Raw genomic sequence first — 16,560 nt, forward strand, 5'->3', positions numbered from 1 at the left:
GGATATAATGCATGTGTTACCTGCTAACTCTCTTGAAAACTCAATGCCCTGCACTTTGCATTGGCATGACTAAAGAGCATAAAAGTAGGAAAGCATGTGCCATGATAAATCTCCATATGGCCCAGGACAAATCCCCTTAGATATTATTTTATAATTCAATATTCAGAGCTTGGTTCATATTTCCCATCATTTGCCAAGGTCTCCAAACTTGATGCTCCTTGAGAGACATTTACCCAAGTCCCACATAGAGAAGCAATTATCTCACCTTCCTAGAAGCTTGGTGACCCAGGGAAGAGATACTGAGCAGCGATGTTGCCTGTGTGCACACCTACACATGCACACACATACACACACACATCCTGCAGCACTGCTTATAATGGCGCCTTGCTCCTGACAGTTTCTAACTAGAGGTACCACAGACACCAAGCAGCTTAGAATTCCCACTTTAGCATCTCCATCAGCCGATAGTTAGCTTTCCTCATGTTGTTCCCCAGGATAGCACAGTGCCAATGTGACTCTGGTCCTTGGGAGTCAATGTGAGTGGCCACACAGTACTGACTGGTATTTCCAGGTCTTTAGTCTTTCAAGAACACCCACACAGATATTGAAGCCCTTGTTCACTGGAGGCTTTTCACAGATGCCTCTGCTGTCACCCTCTAGGACAATGTTTCTCAACCTTCCTTATGCTGTGGCTCTTTATATTATGATGACCCCAAATTGTGGTGACTCCCACAACATAATTATTTTTGTTGCTACTTTGTAACTGTAAATTTGCTACTGTTGTGAATTGTAATGTAAATATCTAATATTTCTGGTGGTCTTAGGCAAACATAGTGAAAGGGTCATTTGACCACCAAAGGCTCAAGACCCACAGGTTGAGTATAACTGCTCTAAAAGGTACAGGTAATGACTGCAGAGTCAACATATTATGATTGCAATCATCTGGTAATCCCACCCAGACCTAATTATACCTCTCCACCCCTTATCATTTTAGCATTTACAAAACTAGCAAAGAATCATTTACAATATTAGGAGGGTGGTTTGGTTTTGTTCAGATTGTAACTGTGCCCTGGTTCTTCCCTCTTAAAGTGAGAAAATATTTAATTTATTTTTCTTTCACTAAAGCCCGCAATTGAGAGATGTTAAATTTTTTTTAGATAAAGAGAAACAGGTTAAAGTGAGGTTTTTTTTTTTAATTTATTTATTTATTAAGGATTTCTGCCTCCTCCCCGAAACCACCTCCCATTTCCCTCCCCCTCCCCCGATCAAATCCCCCTCCCTCATCTGCTCGAAGAGCAATCAGGGTTCCCTGACCTGTGGGAAGCCCAAGGACCGCCCACCTCTATCCAGGTCTAGTAGGGTGAGCATCCAAACTGCCTAGGCTCCCACAAAGCCAGTATGTGCAGTAGGATCAAAAACCCACTGCCATTGTTCTTGAGTTCTCAGTATTCCTCATTGTCCGCTATGTTCAGCTAGTCCGGATTTATCCCATGCTTTTTCTGACCCAGGCCAGCTGGCCTTGGTGAGTTCCCGACAGAACGTCCCCATTGTCTCCGTGTGTGGGGGCACCCCTCGCGGTCCTGAGTTCCTTGCTCGTGCTCTCTCTCCTTCTGCTCCTGATTTGGACCTTGAGATTTCAGTCCGGTGCTCCAATGTGGGTCTCTGTCTTTGTCTCCTTTCATCGCCTGATGAAGGTTAATATTCAGGAGGATGACTATGTGTTTGTCTTTGGATTCACCTTCCTATTTAGCTTCTCTAGGAACATGAATTATAAGCTCAATGTACTTTATTTATGGCTAGAAACCAAATATGAGTGAGTACATCCCATGTTCCTCTTTTTGGGTCTGGCTTACCTCACTCAGGATAGTCTTTTCTATTTCCATCCATTTGCATGCAAAATTCAAGAAGTCCTTGTTTTTACTGCTGAGTAATACTCTAATATGTATATATTACATACTTCATCTATTCTTCCGTTGAAGGGCATCTAGGTTGTTTCCAGGTTCTGGCTATGACAAACAATGCTGCTATGAACATAGTTGAGCATATACTTTTGTTGTATGATAAGGCCTCTCTTGGGTATATTCCCAAGAGTTGTATTGCTGGATCCAGGGGTACGTTGATCCCGAATTTCCTGAGAAACCGCCACACTGCTTTCCAGAGTGGTTGCACAAGTTTGCATTCCCACCAGCAGTGGGTGAGTGTACCCCTTTCTCCACAACCTCTCCAGCAAAGGCTATCATTGGTGTTTTTGATTTTAGCCATTCTGACAGGTGTAAGATGGTATCTTAAAGTTGTCTTGATTTGCATTTCCCTGATCGCTAAGGAAGTTGAGTATGACCTTAAGTGTCTTTTGGCCATTTGAAGTTCTTCTGTTAAGAATTCTCTGTTCAGCTCAGTGCCCCATTTTATAATTGGGTTGATTAGCCTTTTACGGTCTAGTTTCTTGAGTTCTTTATATATTTGGGAGATCAGACCTTTGTCAGTTGCGAGGTTGGTGAAGATCTTCTCCCAGTAAGTGGGTTGCCTTTTTGTCTTAGTGACAGTGTCCTTTGCTTTACAGAAGCTTCTCAGTCTCAGGAGGTCCCATTTATTCAATGATGCCCTTAGTGTCTGTGCTGCTGGGGTTATACGTAGGAAGTGGTCTCCTGTGCCCATGTGCTGTAGAGTACTTCCCACTTTCTCTTCTATCAGGTTCAGTGTGTTCTGACTGATATTGAGGTCTTTAATCCATTTGGACTTGAGTTTTGTGCATGGAGATAGATATGGATTTATTTTCATTCTTCTACAGATTGACATCCAGTTTTGCCAGCACAATTTGTTGAAGATGCTCTCTTTTTTCCATTGTATACTTTTAGCCCCTATCGAAAATCAGGTGTTCATAGGTTTGTGGGTTAAAGTCAGGGTCTTCTATTCGATTCCATTGGTCGACTTCTCTGTTTTTATGCCAATACCAAGCTGTTTTCAATACTGTAGCTCTGTAATAGAGTTTGAAGTCAGGGATGGTAATGCCTCCAGACAATCCTTTATTGGATAAGATTGTTTTGGCTATCCTGGGTTTTTTGTTTTTCCATATAAAGTTGATTATTGTCTTCTCCAGATCTGTGAAGAATTTTGATGGGATTTTGATGGGGATTGCATTGAATCTATAGATTGCTTTTGGTAGAATTGCCATTTTTACTATGTTGATCCTCCCAATCCAAGAGCAAGGGAGGTCCTTCCATTTTCTGGTGTCCTCTTCAATTTCTTTCTTTAATGCCTTATAGTTCTTGTCAAATAGATCTTTCACTTCCTTGGTCAGAGTTACCCCAAGATATTTTATGCTATTTGTGGCTTCTCTGATTTCCCTCTCAGCTTCCTTATCCTTAGTGTATAGGAAGGCAACTGATTTTTTCGAGTTGATCTTGTATCCTGCCACATTACTAAAGGTGTTTATCAGCTGTAGGAGTTCTTTGATAGAATTTTTGGGGTCACTTATGTATACTATCATATCATCTGCAAATAACGAAAGCTTAACTTCTTCCTTTCCAATACGAATCCCCTTGATCTCCTTATGTTGTCTTATTGCTATTGCTAGAACTTCAAGCACTATATTGAAGAGGTATGGAGAGAGTGGACATCCTTGTCGTGTTCCTGATTTTAGTGGATGGCTTTGAGTTTTTCTCCGTTTAATTTAATGTTAGCTGTCGGCTTGCTGTAATTAGCTTTTATTAAATTTGGTAGGACCCTTGTATCGCTATTCTCTCCAAGACCTTTATCATAAAGGGGTGTTGAATTTTGTCGAATGCTTTTTCAGCATCTAATGAAATGATCATATGGTTTTTTTCTTTCAGTTTACTTATATGGTGGATTACATTGATAGATTTGCATATGTTGAACCAGCCATGCATCTCTGGGATGAAGCCTACTTGATCATAATGGATAATTTTTCTAATGTGTTCTTGGATTCAGTTTGCCAGTATTTTATTGAGAATTTTTGCGTCGATATTCATGAGTGAGATAGGCCTGTAATTCTCTTTCTTGGTTGGGTCTTTGTGTGGTTTTGGTGTCAGGGTAACTGTAGCTTCATAAAAGGAATTTGGCAATGACTCTTCTGTTTCTATATTGTGAAATACATTAAGGAGTATAGGTATTAGTTCTTCTTGGAAGTTCTGGTAGAATTCTGCATTGAAACCATCTGGTCCTGGGATTTTTTTCAAAGGGAGATCTTTGATAACCGTTTCTAATTCTTCATGAGTAACAGGTCTATTTAGATCATTCACTTGGTCTTGGTTTAGCTTTGGTATATGGTACTTATTTAAAAAATTGTCCATTTCTTTTGTATTTTCCAGTTTTGTGGCATACAGGCTTTTGTAGTAAGATCTAATGATTCTCTGAATTTCCTCTGTGTCTGTGGTTATGTCCACCTTTTCATTTCTGATCTTATTTACTTGTGTGTTCTCTCCGAGTCGTTTAATTAGTTTGGATAGGGGTTTGTCAATCTTGTTGATTTTCTCCAAGAACCAGCTTTTTGTTTCATTGATACTTTGGACTGTTTTCTGTGTTTCTATTTTGTTGATTTCTGCCCTCAGTTTTATTATTTCCAGTCTTCTACTTCTCCTGGGCGCGTCTGCTTCTTTTTTTTTTTCTAGAGCTTTCAGGTGTGTTGTTAAGTCCCCAATGTATGCATTCTCCGTTTTCTTTAAGTGAGCACTTAGTGCTATGAACTTTCCTCTTAGCACTGCTTTCATTGTATCCCATAGGTTTGAGTATGTTGTCTCTTTATTTTCATTAAATTCAAGGAAGACTTTAATTTCTTTCTTAATTTCTTCCTTGACCCAGGTGTGGTTCAGTAGTTGACTGTTCAGTTTCCATGAGTTTGTCGGCTTTCTGTGGGTAGCATTGTTGTTGCCTTCTAACTTTAGTCCGTGGTGATTAGATAGGACACAGGTGGACACTGATTTTTTTTTTTTGTATCTGTGGAGGTTTCCTTTGTTTCTAAGTATGTGGTCAGTTTTTGAGAAGGTTCCATGAGCTGCAGAGAAGAAGGTATATTTTTTCCTCTTTGGGTGGAATGTTCTATAGTTGTCTGTTAAGTCCAATTGCTTCATTACCTCCAATAATTCTCTTAATTCTCTATTAGGTTTCTGTCTGATTGACCTGTCCCTTGGAGAGAGAGGCGTGTTGAAGTCTCTTACTACTAGTGTGTGTGGTTTGATGTCTGCCTCGAGTTCTAGTAATATTTCTTTTACATAAGTGGGTGCTTTTATATTAGGGGCGTAGATATTCAGGATTGAGACCTCATCTTGATGAATTGTTCCTGTTATTATTATAAAGTGTCCATCTCGGTCTCATCTGATTGATTTTAGTTTGAAGTCAGTTTTGTTAGAAATTAGTATGGCCACACCTGCTTTTTTCTTAGGACCATTTGCTTGAAACACCTTTTCCCAACCCTTTACTCTGAGTAGGTGCCTGTCTTTGTGGTTGAGATGTGTTTCTTGCAAACAGCAGAATGTTGGATCCTGTTTTCATATCCAATCTCTTAGCCTGTGCCTTTTTATAGGTGAATTGAGCCCATTAATATTAAGGGATATTAATGACCAGTGGTTGTTTATTCCGGTTATTCTTATTGTTTTTGGTAGTAGAGATTGTGTGTCTCCCTTCTTTGAGATGTGCTGGTGAAGGGTCGCTAGATGCCTGAGTTATTGTAGGCAGTGTTGGCAGTGTTGGATTCCTTGGGTTGCAATTTTCCTTCTATTACTTTCTGTAGGGCTGGATTTGTGGCTACATATTGTTTAAATTTGTTCTTATCCTGGAATGTCTTGTTTTCTCCATTGATAGTGAATGATAGCTTGGCTGGGTATAGTAGTTTGGGTTTGCATCCATGGTCTCTTAGCTTCTTCAGTACATCAATCCAGGACCTTCTGGCTTTCATGGTTTCCATAGAGAAGTCAGGTGTAAGTATGATCAGTTTACCTTTATAAGTTACTTGCCCTTTTTCCTTTGCAGCTCTTAATATTCTTTCTTTAACCTGTATATTTTGTGTTTTGATTATTATATGGTGAGGAGATGTTTTTCTTTGATCCAGTCTGTTTGGTGTTCTGTATGCTTCTTGAATATTTAAATGAATATCTTTCTTTATGTTGGGAATGTTTTCTTCCATAATTTTGTTAAAAATATTTTCTGGTCCTTTGAGCTGTGACTCTTCTCCTTCTTCTATTCCTATTATTTTTAGGTTTGGTCTTTTTATTGTGTCCCATATTTCCTGAATGTTTTGTGTTGAGAATTTGTTGGCTTTGCTGTTTTCTTTAATCTGTTCGTTTATTTTCTCTATGGTGTCCTCAGAATCTGAGATTCTTTCTTCTATCTCTTGTATTCTATTGATTATGCTTGTTTCTGTAGACTCTTCTCGTTGACCTAGATTTTCCATATCCAGCTGGTCCTCAGTTTGTATTTTCTTCCTTGCCTTCATTTCAGTTTTCAATTCTTGAACTGTTTCCATTACCTGTTTGATCGTTTTTTTCTTGGTTTCCCAGGGTATCATGTACGTATTTACTCATTTCTTCAAACTTTTTGTTATACTTCTCATCCATTTCTATAAGGGCGTTTTTTACATGTTGTTTAAGGGACTCTATTGCTTTCATAAAGTCATTTTTTTCCACTTCTTTTTGATGGAGGAAGGTCATTGGTTAAAAAAAATAAAGAAACTGCTTGTCTGGCCCTCATAGGTTAGAACATAGGTGGGTGGAGTAAGCAGAACAGAATGCTGGGAGGAAGAGGAAGTGAGCTCAGACTCGACAGCTCTCCTCTTGGGGGCAGACGCCTCAGAGTGACGCCATGCCCCGCTCCTGGGCAGACACACGCGATGAAGCTCCGACCCAGGATGGACGTAGGCTAGAATCTTCCCGGTAAGACCGGTGCTCACAGATTATTAGAGATGGGTTGATCGGGATATCAGAATTAGCCAGTAAGGGCTAGAGCTAAAGGGCCAAGCAGTGTTTAAATGAATACAGTTTGTGTGTTGTTATTTCGGGCATAAGCTAGCAGGCGGCTGGGGTGTTGGGGACGCAGCCCCACCACTCTTATTACTACATCTTTTGTGTTAGGTTGTTCAAATACTTCTGTTGTAAGATCATTGGGTTCTGGTGTTTTCATGTTGTTTTTCAGATTATTGGGTGAATTCTTGCCTTGGCGCCTGCCCATCTCCTCCTATTGATCCTATCTAATGGGTCTTTTAAAAACTGGATCAGGTTTCCCTGCTGGCCAGGGGCTCCTCTTACAAAATGCCCTCACTCTTTTTCCTGGTTCCTGCCGCAGGCCAAGAACCCTCTCACCCCTCCAAAGGGTCTTCAGGACAAGACCAGGCTCCCGTTTGCCAGTGACCTAGCCAAGAAAAGGCCTACCTCTTTGATTTAATTGTAGGAGAGCGATCTGCTCTCGTTATTGCATGCCCGTCCCCGCCGCTTGCGTCTGCCGCTGCGCTGGTCCCCTAAAGCCTCTTCCTGATTGCGGTGCCTCTCTGCTGCGTCTGGACACTGCGCGTCTCTGCCTCTGCGTGTCTGGACCAGAGATGTTAAATTTTTAAAAGAGATTTGGGATCTTAAAAAAGACTTTGGATTTTTACAGAGATGTAAATTTTAAACTGTTTGAATTGGTAAAGACTGTGGGACTTTTAAGTTTGCAATGCTTTATATTTGTGGTATTTATTAATCTGATATTTTGGGGATGAACCAAAAAAGGGAAAGATTATACCTTTAAAAAGCATTGTGTGTCAAGTTGAGAAGAAGTCAATTGTGTTGGGTAATTTTATGCTAATTTGACAAAGGCTAGAATCCTCTAAGAGAAGGGAACCCCAGTTGAGAAAACACCTTCATAAGTCTGGGCTGTAGGCAAACCTGAGCATTTTCTTTATTAGTGATTGATGGCAAAAGGTTCAGACCACTGTGGGTGGGGTCATCCCTGGGCTGGTGGTCCTGGCTTCCATAAGAAAACAGGCTGAGTTGGCCATAAGGAGGAAGATAGAACGCAAGACTCCTCCGTGGCCTCTGCTTCAGCTCCTGCCTCCAGGTTCCTGCCCTGTTTGAGATCTTGTCCTGACTTCCTTTGATGATGAACAGCAATATGGAAGCATAAGCCAAATAAACCCTTACTTCCCCTAGTTGCTTTGGTCATGGTATTTCATTACAACAACAATAACCTCAACTAAGACAGGGACTTGTCTCAACTTCATGACTTGTGACAATATTGGCAATGAATTCTCTGAAGCTATTCTCTGAAGTTATTTCCTGTTTCTGAAGAGAAGCATTCTTTGGGCCTTTGTACCAATACTAGTCCTTTCTTCATTTGATGGATCACATACCAAGAAAGCAGGCAAAGTTCTCCGTGTCTTTTGTTGTATTTCAGCAAGTATCATATGCCAATCATAAATTGACTGTCAACTCACATATTAATGGAGTAGGTTCTCACAAAACTCTAATAATCATGGGGCAGTTTATCAACAGATTCTTTGAATATCTTATTGGATACATTCTTCCATTCTAAGATAATTTTGTAAATATTAAAAAATTAACTAGTGCATTTTAGATACAGTACTATTTCATTCTTCTATCTTTTTTCCAGTCTTTTCTCTCTTCTCTTCCCTATATAATAACCTAACATCAGGGCTTGAAATAGGCAGGACAGACAAAAGTGAGGAAAAGAGGGATGGTACCTCATCCACAGAGGACAGAGCTGGTAGTGGTTAATTGTAATCAGTATTGATAGGATGTGACCAATGCTTGGGAAGAGGATGGGTTTAGCTCTTTTGAAATATCAAATGATGCCTTCACTTGGGTAAGAAAAAGGGGAAACACTGATGTCAAATTTCTCATAATGACAATTAACAATAGATCACTCAGGTTTGAGGAAAATCTCAGAGGAGTGTTGTAAGTACAAATGTTAGCTAATGTTAGACGTTAACAGGGCAACCAAACTGCCCTCGCCTAGACGATTGGGTCAATTTTAGAATTAACTGAGAAGTGGACTGGGCCTCCAGATAAATATCATAATGTCATATGTCATAGATATGGTTCAATCCATTATAGATAAGAAGGAACCAGGAAATTGAAAGTATTCACTAGGGATCGCCTTGAAAATTAGACATTACTTTGGATGCAAAGAAATACTTGAGAAACTGATTGAGAAGACAAGCCTGCCATCACATGAACCTGCAAGACCAGATATCTGCAGAGCTGAGGCAGAAGTATGACATGTTCAAAGTTTGCCTGGGAAACATAGTGACTTAAGACAAGATTGCTTAATAATGTGAGATCTTGTCACAAAATAAAAGAGACAGAAAGCCTAGGGGTATACTATCATGGTAGAACATCTATTTAGCATGAGCAAAACCTATGTTCAACCACTGCCTTACAACTACAAAAAAAATCATTAGTATTCTATTAGTTTAGGTATGAAAGATTTGGTCAATCTAATGGACTGTTTTATTTCAATCTTCAAATTATAATCAGCAGAACTTTGAAGTGTTTGAGGGAAGCAAATAACCAGTGAAGAAATGTAACATTCCCAAGATGAGTGAGATTTCGTTTAGTAATGCTGGAATAATGTCCCTCTGTGTGGTACAAATAGTTTCTTCCTTTCTAAGCCAAGGCTATCCGTTGATGTTTTAGGGTTCAGGAGACTATTCAGAGCAAGGTTATTTTCTTTAAATGTGTCATTTCCTCTAACTATTCTGTCTAAAGTGCATGCAATCTTCAGCATTAGCATCTTAAAGACAACCAAGAGACATGGTGGTGATAGCCTGTATTGTTTAGGAATCTCTTGTACTCTATTGACAAACAATTCAAAATGTTTCTTAGGCCTGGCACTAAGGTTTTGTTGGATGGTCTACAGCTTTGAGAGGAACATTGTCGCTCCAAGTGGTATAATGGTGTAATTTGACTCTCTCTCTCTCTCTCTCTCTCTCTCTCTCTCTCTCTCTCTCTCTCTCAATAAACATTAAATATTATTCCCAGTGACATCCTTACAGTTATTTATCATTCTTCTCTCCCTCTCTTCCCAAGAAAGGAGAGAGGTGGGGCAGGGGAGGTGATGTAAACATAGTACTTACACAAAATTCTCCAAAAAGGTCAATAAAAAATTTAAAAGTAACTTCCCTAATAACTAATTTATGGTGATAAAGGCTACTTTACCACAGCAATATATACGCATCAGATAAGGAAGTAAGGGAGGCTTCTTGTATGATTTTTGTCAACTCAATACTGATTTTTTAACAATATTTTAATCTTAATATTTCATTTCAGTAATCACAGAAATTAAAAAACAGTGACACATTTAGCACGATATTTTTGTAATTCTGGTCACACGTAATCAGTTAACTCCAAAGCAAGTATTTTTAATGACTTTTATAAACATGTAAAGAAAAGTTCTTGTGTGTGTGTGTGTGTGTGTGTGTGTGTGTGTGTGTGTGTGTGTTTGCAGCAATAAGGTCTAACCATTAAGTTGTGTTGGCAACCAAACACAATTACAATACTTTGGGGAGTCTTTTGGACAACTCTGGTGAAAAAGTCTAGTGATGCAAAGGTTATAGGGGTAACCAGCTATTTTCTGATTGGATGTAAGGTCCACTCCATAGCAAAAATCAATGCCAAGTAAATCTGGATAGGAACCCATGGCTTAAGAACTCTCAAGCCTAAGGGAAAACCAACCACTACTATTTTGCAAAATGAATGTATCAAACTTCACTGAAAATCTTTATTTCTCTAGACATCGTTAGTACAGCTCTAAGATTCCATCAGAAAAGTTTCTTTATGCGGCAGATGGTGGTAAACACAAAAACTGGTCCAAGTGCAGAGATTCGGTGGTTGTGGAGTGGTCAGATACAAATGAGACGTTTGTATCACTTTACTTCCCTAGGACTCAGGGACCATCCCAAATGATGGGACTGAAAGATTGTAAGAATAAGAGGTCAGGAATGACCAGAGCAAAACAGCAACTCTGAACATGACAGAACTGTTTCACATAAACACACAACAGCTGTGGTTGTCTGTAAAAAGTCTACACAAAATCAAGCCATTCCAGCATGGAGGGAGGCATGCCTGAGCCCACACTCCTAACTGAAGAACTATGGACAGATGATATCTTATGTTGGAGGGAGAGTCAGGTTTTTTCTTAAGGATATGGCTTCTGGTAGGTCAACCATGCTCTGGCAAATGGCTTCACATCTAGGAGTATATGAGCAGAATAAATTCGAGATGTTGGGATATTAAATTAAAATTTCCAATATTTTTTAGAGCTGTCACAAAGTTGTGGAGGTAGAGAGATAGGAGTGGAACTGGGAGGAATTAAGGGGAAGATCAGAATGAATGTGATTAAAAAAAAGTTGTGTGGCATCAAAACAGACAGGAAGGCCAATGAAACCCAATTAAAGACCCAGATATCAATCCACACATCTATGAATACCTGATTTTTGACAAAGAAGCAACAAATATAAAATGGAAAAAAGAAAGCATATTCAACAAATGGTGCTGGAATAACTAGATATCAACATGTAGAAGATTGAAAACTGACCTATATCTATCACCATGCACAAAACTCAAGTCTAAATGGATCAAAGACCTCAACATAAAACCAACCACCCTGAACCTCATAGAAGAGAAAGTGGGAAGTAAACTTCTTCATAGCAGCATTGTTTGTTATAGCCAGAACCTGGAAACAATCTAAATGCCCCTAGACCAAATTGTGGATAAGGAAAATGTGGTACATTTACACAATGGAGTACTACACAGCATAAAAAATTACATCTTAAAGTTTGTAGGCAAATGGATGTATCTAGAAAAGATCATATTGAGTGAGGTAACCCAGACCCAGAAAGACAAATGCAATATGTAGTCACTCTTAAGTGGCTTTTAGACATAAAGCAAAAAAAAAAAACAAAGCAGCCTACAATTCACAACCTCAGAGAACCTAGAAAACAAAGAAGTCCCTAAGAGAGACATGCACAGATCTAATCTACATGGGACATAGAAAAAGACAAGATTTCCTGAGTAAATTGGGAGTGTGGGGATCATAGGAGAGGGTAAAAGGAGAGAAGGAAGGAGGGGAAGGGAGCAGAGAAAAATATAACTCAATAAAAATAATTTAAAGTTGTGTAGAATTCTCAAAAAAAATATCTTTTAAATAATATTTGTGACTCTGATGGAAATATATGATTGTAGACTCAGAATGTTTTGAAATTTTTGTTTGATTTACATGGTTAGAATATTAATTCTAAGGATGGAAGTAATTCAGACAAATCCCTGAAGTCTAGTTAGGGAGCTCTTGGTTACCACCAAGGTATGTATGCCATTATTGCACCGTTAGGGTTTGTTTACCACACTAGCCATTGCCGTAGTTGATATGTATTATAGCTGGGTAGGTCTACAGGTTGCTTCTCTCCTTTAGAAGCTTGCATGTCACCTTGTGTTGCCATGAAAACTAGTCAGGAAGGAAACATTCAGGTCAGTTCCATCATGGTGCCCTCAGGAAGGAAGGTGGAAAGAAAATAGTGAAGGAAGGAAGGAGGGAGTGAGGGAGAGTGAGAAGGGAGGAAAGAGGAAGGTTGTGATGTGGGTAATTCCTGTCCATAGCAATTATAGACTTTTCTTCTTTGGACCATGTGTATCCTTTGATACCTATCAGACTTCTAAAATCAACCAACGCAATTGGTGGACAGCAGTTTATCATTGCAGCTTTAATTTGTATTTCTCTCATCAACATTGGACATCTTCCCATATTTTATTGATGTATTACCTATGGCAAGACTATTCTTGCCTCTTGTTAATTTTTCTATATGATTTTTTTTGTCATATCCTTGTTAATAGATTTCTCAAATGTACTTGCAGTATTATTATTTTCCAATTAAATGTGTGCATATATCTTCTTCAAGTTGCAACTTGTCTGTTTGGTTTTCATCTGGGAAGTAACTGATCTTTATTTTACTTTGCCTATATAGGAATGTCCCTTTTAACAAATACACCTTCCTTCTATAAATCTATTCTTTTAAGTTCTTTCATTCATTTTCAGTTTTCCTTTTCATAATAAAATCTTAATTCTCTCTAGAATTAATTTGTTCATTTACTGAGGATGAAGTGAGCACACTACATCAGAAATGCAGAAATACAATTTCAATTTTCTTTTGTTGTTTGATAACTAATTCCCCAAGCACCATTCATTGAATATTTCATTATTAAAAAATAACTAGTATTGTCAACTTCCATGATGCATCATGTTTCCATAAATATTTGGCTCTGATTGTAAGCTCATTATTCTCTTTCTTGGCTGATTTTAATATGAAATCAATAGAGAGTATTAGTCACTAGAGAAATACACTTTGCTAACAGGTAAACCAATGCATCATCTTTCACAAGAGCTACCTTAGATCTCCTTGAGTTTTCTCCTACCATAAAGAATACAAAATCAATCTAACATGAATTTTAGCATTATCTTAGCCGACAACAGCAGCCAATAACAGCAGCAGCAAATAAATTAATGTTTTTCAACTAGAAGGCTTAAAAGATACAAGTATAAAATTCAAAGTGGGTTTATGACTTTCTCAGCTCTTTCATTAGCTACAATTTTAAAGATCATTTAATATTTTCTATGTAGAAAACCATATCACCTGAAAATAATTAACTTTTTCATCTTATGACAGTTTTATTGATAGTATGAAGAATATTTTTGGAGGGTGCTTCTGAACTGGCCTCTATTACTTGTTGGGTTATAGCCAATCAGCCAAACACTTAATAGAACAAAAACTCCAGCATCTTGAACAAAGGAGAATGTGTCATCACAGAACCACGTGACTTCATCTAGGTCACTGGCTCTCCTGGGCTCCACCTATTGGTCCTTGATTGTATGAGTCACTAACTTCCTTCCCACTCGGTTCACTTTGAAGACACAGGATAAACATCCTGTTGTTGGTTCAAGACTTCACCGAAGAAAGTGGTACAGATGTTTGCTGCCTGGCAACATCAGCTTATTTGCATATAATACCCTTTACAGCTTTCATCTCTGTTTTAGCTTAGTGTTACACACACACACACACACACACACACACACACACACACACACACACTTTGTTGGTTTTTAGTTTATTTTATAATCTTCAGATATCTCTCAGCTAAACAATAATTCTAATTGCTATTTTTGAACCGTAAAATTAAGCAAAATTCAACTTCTAGTTACAGAGTAAATGATACTCAGACAATATGCTAGAAGGAAAAGAAAAGCCAAAAAATATTCAGGATCTTCTTTCTGCATGAATGCATGTGTGCTCTTTTGACCTCATTTAAAAAGTAAACTTATCACAGTAGCTTCCAATAGTTCTGACATCAGACCTAGCTCTAGGGCCCAGATGTCATAGACTACTCATCGGGTAGAGCCCTGTGTTCCTGAAACTTCTAAACCCTGGTAAGCAATGCAGAAAAGGGTCCTATATAGGCGGGATTAGGTGCTTGTGGCTTCCATGTGCTTTGAGTTCACCAGTTGCCTAATGATAGGTGCCCGCATAAATGTGTCCTTAACAAATGACTACCTGGAAAGACGCTGTTTCTGAAACCGAGAAATAGCTCTCAGGTTATGCCAGAATCCTTAAGAAACACAGAAGAATTATGAACACACACACACACCCAATGCACACATATATTTTTGTGTCTACCTATATGTGTGTACACATGTGTGTATTTTGTTAGCAATGAGAATAGAAGTTGTGATAAAATAGAAAAATATTCAACCTTGAAACAAGTACAGCTGAAGATGGCTGTTTCTGATATTCTATTTAAGTCTTACTAGATAAAACTTTGTTATTATAGCTCAACAAAGAGATATGGACCTAGATTTTTACAACTGGGAGAGTCACTGGCACAAGGTCCTGATCAAGCAAGATTTCCACCATTCTTTTCATACTTCTTTGGACCAGAATCTAATCCCTTCCCACAATGAGAAATAATACAAATGAAAGAACCAGTGGTCTAATGCCCTTATCTCTTCAGAAATATCCCACCCCCACGAGCCTCTGGACAAATTCTCCTGGCCAGCTTCCCAATACAGAGGCCATGAGCCTATGACCTGAGCACATCCTGAAATTTGTTTAGACATCAAACTGATGTGATTAGAGGTAAGCTGTGCATCCTCTTACCCATCTCTAAATTAGGTCACCTCATGTAGCTGCTGAACATCAAGTTCGGCATGGCTCCTATGTTGTAGAATATAGGTTAAAGACACGTTGCATTTGTTTCTGCTGTGGAACATTTGTTCAATGATGCAAAAATGTGTCACATTCTTTTATGTTGCATTTGTTTAACTCTGTGAAGCTGTGTTACTTCACCTGCCTATTAGACATGATTGGTCTAATAAAGAGCTGAATGGCCAATAGCAAGGCAGGAGAAAGGATAGGTATGTTGGGCAAGTAGAGAGAATAAATAGGAAGAGAAAAAGAGAGAAGGGAGAGAGAGGAGCGAAAGGCAAAGAGGAGGATTCTGGGGACCAATGACCCAGAATATGGCCAGTCACAGAGTAAGAGAAGGAAAGAAAAGCTATATAGAAATAGAGACAAGATAAATGGGATAACTTAAGAAAGCTGGCTAGAAACAAGTCAAGCTAAGGCAGGGCATTCGTAAGAAAGAATAAAACTCTTTGTGAATTAATTTGGGATCTGGGTGGTGGGACCACTTCACTCCTAACCACTAGTCCTCTTCCCAAAAACTCTCACCCTAATCTCACACCATTTTTTTACTAGCATATTTGGCTGCACAACCATCTCCTATCGCTGTTCCTTCTCTGCTGTATCAGCTACACTGTTTTTGATCTGGCCTGGCCTTGAAGGTAGGCTGTTGCCTTTCTCAAGGTTCACGTTGTATGAAGAGTAAAGAGTGGCCCCAGCTCAGCATTCTTGAGCCCAAAGTGCTTTACTTGAGGACCCGCTTTGCCATACTCTTGTTTGCTCTACAGCCTTCGGGAGTGCCACCAGCACTTTCTCTTCTAGGGCTGTGATCCCTAGAACAAAACTTTGGTTCAGAGGCTGCAATGTTTCTACTAGAGACAGGCCAACCACACAGGACCTTGCTGCTACTTGACGATTTCTTTCATTTTCAGAGAAAACTCTGAGTTTGACCGCTTCCCTGCAGCTCCCAGCAGCATCACACAGTTTGTTCAGGAATGGTAACAGTCGCTGCTTTAGGCTACACTAGACTGACATCCTTTCCTCTGCCCATGTCCAGGGGCAAATTTAGGTACCAACTCTAGGTCCTACCTGCCTCCTGTCACTTTGATTAATTATCCCATAGGATTAAACTCAGTACATTTTTTTTTTACTATTTTGTTTATTTGTTTTTAAAGACAGGGTTTCTCTGTAGCTTTGGAGCCTATCCTAGAGCTTGCTTTGTAGACTAGGATGGCCTCGAACTCACAGAGATTCCCCTGTGTCTGCCTCATAAATGCTGAGATGAAACACTTATGCCACAACTGCCCAACTTACACAGTAAATTTCACAGGATTTAAGTGTGCTTGATTCTTCTTTATATCTCCTTAATATTGTTTCTACTATTGCTA

The sequence above is a fragment of the Microtus oregoni genome, unplaced genomic scaffold (assembly GCF_018167655.1).
Source record: "Microtus oregoni isolate MIOR12 unplaced genomic scaffold, Mior012 000034F_ref0000314, whole genome shotgun sequence".
Taxonomy (NCBI): Eukaryota; Metazoa; Chordata; class Mammalia; order Rodentia; family Cricetidae; genus Microtus; species Microtus oregoni.